Raw genomic sequence first — 6616 nt, 5'->3', positions numbered from 1 at the left:
AGAGAGAGAGAGAGAGAAAGAAACATCAATGATGAGAGAGAATCACTGTTCAGCTGCAACCCAGATATGTGCCCTGACCAGGAATCGAAACGTGACTTCTTGGTTCATGGGTCGACACTCAACCTCTGAGCCACGCAGGCTGGGCCTCATAGTCTTATCTTGCCAAGTAAGAATATAAATCGTAACCATCATATAATACCACCCTCACTGCAGAAAAGAAAGAAAAAGAATCGAGAAAAAGGCCATCTTTTTTAAATTAAGGGAATTTAACTTTGTGAAAAACGGACAACATCGTCCTCTGCTTTTCCCGTTTTGCCATGGCTGGGTCAAAACTTCATCACCAATCTGTCCACTTACCAGCTCTTGCAAACCACCAAGGCTTGGGGCTGGATGCCAGACTCCTGGGTCCCAAGTTCGAGGCGGCCGCTTGCTATCGCACTGGCTGGGACAGGGTATTTCTCCCACCAGGTGGCCGGACCCACAGCCTGAGTTTGAACCTGCAGCCCACCTTTTGTTCGCTGCAGGTCCTGCAGAAGGCCCCTGTGCCTCAGTTTCCCCATCTTCAGATGGTGATGGTCGCCCTGTGCACCTCATGGACCTGTGGTGAGGGCGTGTGTCTGGCACACACTGTGTGTGTGCTCACTCCTTATTTGCTATTGCTGTATGTATATATTTTTTTAATTGATTTCAGAGAGGAAGAGAGAGAGAAACATCAATGATGAGAGAGAATCACTGTTTGGCTGCCTCCTGCACACCCCACACTGGGAATAGAGCCTGCTTCCTGGGCATGTGCCCTGACCAGGAATTGAACCTTGACCTCCTGGTTCATAGGTTGACACTCAACCACTGAGCCATGCCGGCCGGGCGTTTTGCTATTGCTCTTTGATGAGGCTCCCACAGCCCCTCACGGGTTTGCATAGGCCCAAACGGCTCCGGGTACAGGAGTGATCTTTGGGGTCAGGAAGCATCCAGGCCAGCGAGCAGAGGCGCGTGGATTCGGCTCCCAGCACGCGGGGTTGGGCTGGCCCCGGGCTTCTCGGTGAAGTCCCGGGAGATTGCGCCCCGCTGTTTCCCTGGCGCTGAAACTCTATATAGCAAAGGCCCTCGGCAGCTGGGCAAAGAGAGGCTGTGGGGGTACCAGCAGGGAGGGGCCCGGCCATGACAGGGCATTTCCCAGGCCTGGACCTTGTCAGGGGGGCCACCAGGGGATCCCACCAGGTGAACCCCCACTTCCCAACACACACACACACACACACACACACACACACACAGTCTCTTCACTCTGAACACCAACTCTGGAGGGCTGAGTGTGTTCGCAGCTGGGCGTATGTACACCGTGCACATGCGTGTGGCTGTGTGCCCTGTGTGGGTGTGCAGGTGTGTGCACCAGTGTCTGTGCGTGTGTTCGTGCGTATACATGAAAGTTGGCTCCTACATCTCTCTCTCCCTTTGCACCCTCCCTCTTCCTCCTGTCTCTCCCTTTTTCCCTTTTCTGTGATGAAAAAGAAGAGCAACAGAGGGAACTACAACGGGCCAGAGGCCCGGGAGTCACTTAGCTGTGGATTCAAACCCCAGCTCTGCTACTTCCCATCCCTGGGCCTCCGTTCCTCCTCCAGGGGGTGAAGGTGTTTGCCTGACATACCGCAGAGCAGGAACGATGCGCAGACTCAGAGCGTCTATGGCGTGAGACCGTTCAGGTGTGGGCGCCGGCGTCCGAGGGCTGGGTTCGGAGCCTGTTCTGCTGCCTCCAGCCCTGTGACCTTGGAGGTTGCTCACCCTCCCTGTGCCCCACCACCCGCCCCGCCATTGTCCCTAAGAATACTCACCGACGTGGGTTAAATGCGTGCCTTACAGAATGCTCTTAGGACAGTGTTTGGCACAAAGTAAGGGCTTTATATGGGGCAGTTATTAAAATGTGTATCAAAAAGCATTTAGAGAAAAAGAGAGAAAACGAAAACGCATTTAGACGTCTTAGGAGGGATGGAAACGTTCCAGAATTGGATTGTGCTGATGGTTGCACAACTCCGCAAATTGACTAAAAATCATTAAATCATATACTTCCAATGGTTGAGTTTTATGGTGTATAAATTACACCTCAATAAAGCTGTTTTTATAAAGCATTTAGAGTTAAGTGGGAAAGCAAGTGGCAGAATACGAAGTGCAGTATTGATGCCATTTATTAAAAGTTTTATACCATATAACACAAGTACAAACATCAAGCGGAGTCAGGAATGATATACATCAGTTTGTCATTACGCTTCCCCCTGGGATGGGGCTGGGGCTCAGGAAGGGAGATTTTTATCTGTAATGTGTTGTTTTTTAATTTATATTTTGTAAAATATGTTTTTGTTTATTTTAGAGAGGGGGGAGAGGGATAGAGAGATAGAAATATCAATGAGAGAGAAACATCATCGATTGGCTGCCTCCTCCATGCCTCCTACTGGGGACCGAGCCCACAACCCCAGCATGAACCTGACCTCCTGGTTCATAGGTCGATGCTCAACCACTGAGTCAGCCAGCTGGGCAGTGTTTATATGTTTAAAAGACCAGGAAACCTAGGCAATAGTGTCATAAAAATTAGAATATGCAGGGCAGGGGAAGTGTGTGAAAGACACAGCCGCATCCCAGGCGGCTGGGGGCGGGGGTGGAGTGGGGGGGCGGCAGCTTCCTCCTGCAGGACTTCCGTGAGGATGTGGTGGCGATTATGCTGGTGTTTGCTTTGTAACTCTTCATTACACTGTGCATCTGTGTTTTATGCAAATTTCTATGTTATAATTCACATTTTTAAAGCTGAAACACCTCTCTAAAAAAAGATGGGACTGTTCATTTTGGTGGGTATGTTTTCGGGTTTGTTATGTTCATCTCTATACTCTTGTCTATTGAAATTCAAAATAATTAAAACAAAATCCCTTGCAAGATGGGGTGAGGATTACATAAGGTAATTGCCACCTCTGGGATCACACACCGAGGTGCCTGAAGGCAGGGGAGGCGGTGGGCCTGGAGCACTGCCTGGGCGCCCCCTCTTCAACCAGGCGTCCCTGGAGTGGCCTGGGCTGTCCCCAGCCCCCACGGGAGAGCTGGGCTGAAGGCCCCCCCGCCTGCCTCCCAGGCTCCCAGACGCCCGGAGCACCAGGCAGACACTTGGCCGAGGGGCCTCAGACAGCGCCTCTGATTTACCAGGCTCTCCACGTCTCTGGCTGATGGATGACCCTCCGCTCTCCCCACCTCCTCCCTCTAAATGCTGCTGTCTCCAAGGCCACCCGCCGGCCTGGGGAGGAGCCGGAGAAGGCCGGGAGGACTGGCTGGCCGGGCCTCCGCTGGCCTCCCCTCCCTCCTTCCTCCCAGCCGCCCCACCTGTGATCCCCAGGTCTTCCCCAGCCAGCCGCAGCTGGACCGGCTGCTAGGCGCTCAGACTCCTCCCTTCAGCCACTGTTGAAGGGAACTGAGGGCTGCCAGGCCTGGGCCAGGCACTGTGCTAGGTCCCTGCCCCTAGGGACATACACAGGGAGCAGGTCCTGAACACAGCGGCTTCCAGCTTCCGTAGGGTTGTCAGGCCTCTCTAGGAGATGACCTTGAGCTGAGCTCTGAAAGGTGAGCATGAGCCTGGCCCGTGTGGCTCAGTGATTGAGCATCGACCCATGAACCAGTCAGGGCACATGCCCCAGTTGTGGGTTCGATCCCTGGCGGGGGGCCTGCTGGAGGCAGCCGATCCGTGTTTCTCTCTCATTGATATTCCTATCTCCCTCTCCCTTCCTCTCTCTCTCTAAAGTCAATCAACACTCACCTGGCAGGGGAGATACCGTGGTCAGGAAGGTGGTTCTCCCAGGGCGAGGCTTATCCATGGCACTCGGATACGCTGACCCCTGAGATTTCCCTAAATGTGGGAAACCCGACTGTGGTGGTGGGGACTGCGTTCGCGCTCTCCCCTGGCGGGGGGGGAGTGTGATCAGCACTGGGATGTGGCAGACAGGTCATGAGGGGCCATTGTGGGAAGAACAGCGGAGCAGGGCCCCGAGGGCAGCATAGGATGTGCCCAGGGTCAGGGCAGGTGAGGGCAGCAGCAGAGGCTCGGGGCCAGGTGTACGGTGTGTTTGGGCACCGGGCTGCACAGTGGGAGGGGGGGCCGCATGACCTAGAAGGCAGGGGGAGGCGGTGGGTCTGCAGCACCCAGAGGGCGTGTGATGCTCAGCTCGGGGGGGGGGGGGGGGGGGCGGACCTCCCCCTCCACCCCGGGGTTCAGGACTGAGGCTGAGGCCTTGGCTCTGGCCAGGCGCTGAGGACCTAGAGCTGGGGGCTCAGGGGCCCAGCAGTGGGGGGGGCGGGGGAGGGCAGGACAAACCTCATCCAGGTGCAACCCCCTCACATACCTGCAGAAGCTGTGCTCCGTCATCCTCAGCTTACCTACCCTGTCAGTGGCATTTGGGGGAACAGTAACTGTCACAGCCAGGGAGACAGGGCTGAATACATCAGGACCGGTGATGGCCAAGGGCACGGACTCTGGAGCCAGACTGCCTCTTTCTAGCTATGAAACCTTGGGCAATTGACTGAACCTCGTTTACTTAATAATCAATATTTTGTTGTAGCCCTGGCTGGTTGCTCAGTGGTTAGAGCACCAGCTGGTGGACTGAAGGGTTGTGGGTTTGATTCCCAATCAACGGTTTAATTCCCGGTCAAGGGCATGCAGGTTGCAGGTTCCCCACCCCCAACAGGGGTGCACACAGGAGGCAACCAATCAAAGTGTCTCACATCAATGTTTCTCTCTCTCTCTCTCCTCCCTCCCCTCCATTCCTCCCTCCCTTCCACTCTCTCTAGAAATCAACGGAAAAAGCATCCTCGGGTGAGGATTAAATATATATTTGTTGTTGTTCTTGTAATAATGATATGTTTACTTCTATGTGCAGTAGGGAAATGTGACCAGCACATCAAGCCACAGCGTAGATATTATTGTTAGGACAAAGCTAACTTGAATATTAAAGCATTTTTAAAGTGCGGCCTTTTTTAAGTGGAAATCAGAAGCCAGGGAGGTTGGTGGGTATGAGCAGACTACATCATACCCTAGGGCAGTGATGGCGAACCTATGACACGCGAGTCAGAGGTGTCACCCGAACTCTTTTTTTTGGTTGATTTTTCTTTGTTAAATGGCATTTAAATATATAAAATAAATACCAAAAATATAAGTCTTTGTTTTACTATGGTTGCAAATATCAAAAAATTTCTATATGTGACACGGCACCAAAGTTAAGTTAAGGTTTTTCAAAATGCTGACACACCGAGCTCAAAGGTTCGCCATCACTGCTTTAGGGCCTAGGCCTTTTTATTTCTTTTTTCTTTTTAAAGCATTTTTTAAGTGTTTGAAGGGAAACACTAAGTAAATACTAATGCAGGTCTCAGCCGAGAGGGTGGATCGTGAGTGATGAACTTCGGGAATGCCACTTGAGGGGCCTGCTTGGCCGTGCTCTGGGGCTTTCTCTGGGGCCAGAAGTTTTCAGACTGTTCCTCAGACCCCGGGACTCCCAGAGGGTTGGGGCCAACGGAGAGGCCTGGCCTCGCGGGGGAGGCGGGGTCAGTTGCAGCAGGAGAGGGTGAGTGACGTTCCGTCCCCTGGACTCAGCGCCCCTCTCCGGGGTCTGACCCCCCTACCCTGCCTGAGCGGCAGGTGTGATTTAGGAAGTATAATTGGCATATATTAGTTCCAGGTGTATAACATAATGATTTGATATCAGTATACAGTGTGAAATGATCACGGTAATAGGTCTAGTTAACATCTGTCACCAGTAATGAGAGCTTTTAAGATCTATTTGAATTATTATTTTTAATGGTGCAATTAAAGATTTATTTTCATTGTGGGCTTATTTTTTTCTACTTTTAATTTTTATTGATATTTTTAGAGAGAGAGGAGGGGAGAAAAGAGGGAGAGGGAGAGGGAGAGGGAGAGGGAGAGGGAGAGGGAGAGGGAGAGGGAGAGGGAGAGGGAGAGGGAGAATTCAATGTGAGAGCAATGGATCGATCAGCTGCCTCCTGTATGCCCCCCACCCGGGGACTGAGCTCACAACCCGGGCATGTGCCCTGACCAGAAATCAAAATGTTGACCTCTTGGTGCATGGAACGATGCTCAACCACTGAGCCACACCAGCCAGGACACAGTCACTATATTGAATTCCTCTCTCTAAAATTCAATAAAATCACATTCTTAAAGTTTATTTTTATTGTTGACAGTATTATAGATGCCCCCTATTTCCCCCCAAAACTTCTCCCCTCCACCCAGCCCTCACCCAAGGCCTTCACCACACTACTGTCTGTGTCCATGAATGAAAACATTTTTTTTTTAAAGATAGCGATTGCCTCTGGGAGAGGAGAGGAATATTGGGGGATTTCAAGTGCATTTGTGCTGTTTTGTGTTAGTTGTTGTAAAATATAACACAAAATTTGCGGTTTTAACCATTTTAAGTACACAATTCAATGACATTATTCATAATATTGTGCAACTATCACCACTACTTCTTTCCAAAACTTTTTCTTCATCACCCCTAACAGAAACACTGTACTTGTTAAGCCATAACTGCCCATTCTCTCCTCCCCCTCCCCCAGCCCCTGTCAACCTCTGCTCTTTCTGTCT

At 51.6% G+C, this 6616-nt stretch overlaps 1 pseudogene; it reads left to right on the top strand.

Moving 5' to 3' along the window:
• The first annotated feature begins 3776 nt into the window (after positions 1-3776).
• Positions 3777-3929, top strand: LOC138995268 (U1 spliceosomal RNA; annotated as a pseudogene).
• The last annotated feature ends 2687 nt before the right edge of the window (positions 3930-6616 follow it).

Source organism: Myotis yumanensis, unplaced genomic scaffold (genome assembly GCF_028538775.1).
Source record: "Myotis yumanensis isolate MYYU_CA2020_CCGP unplaced genomic scaffold, mMyoYum1.0.hap1 SCAF_16, whole genome shotgun sequence".
Taxonomy (NCBI): Eukaryota; Metazoa; Chordata; class Mammalia; order Chiroptera; family Vespertilionidae; genus Myotis; species Myotis yumanensis.
This window is presented reverse-complemented; position numbering and strand designations above follow the sequence as displayed.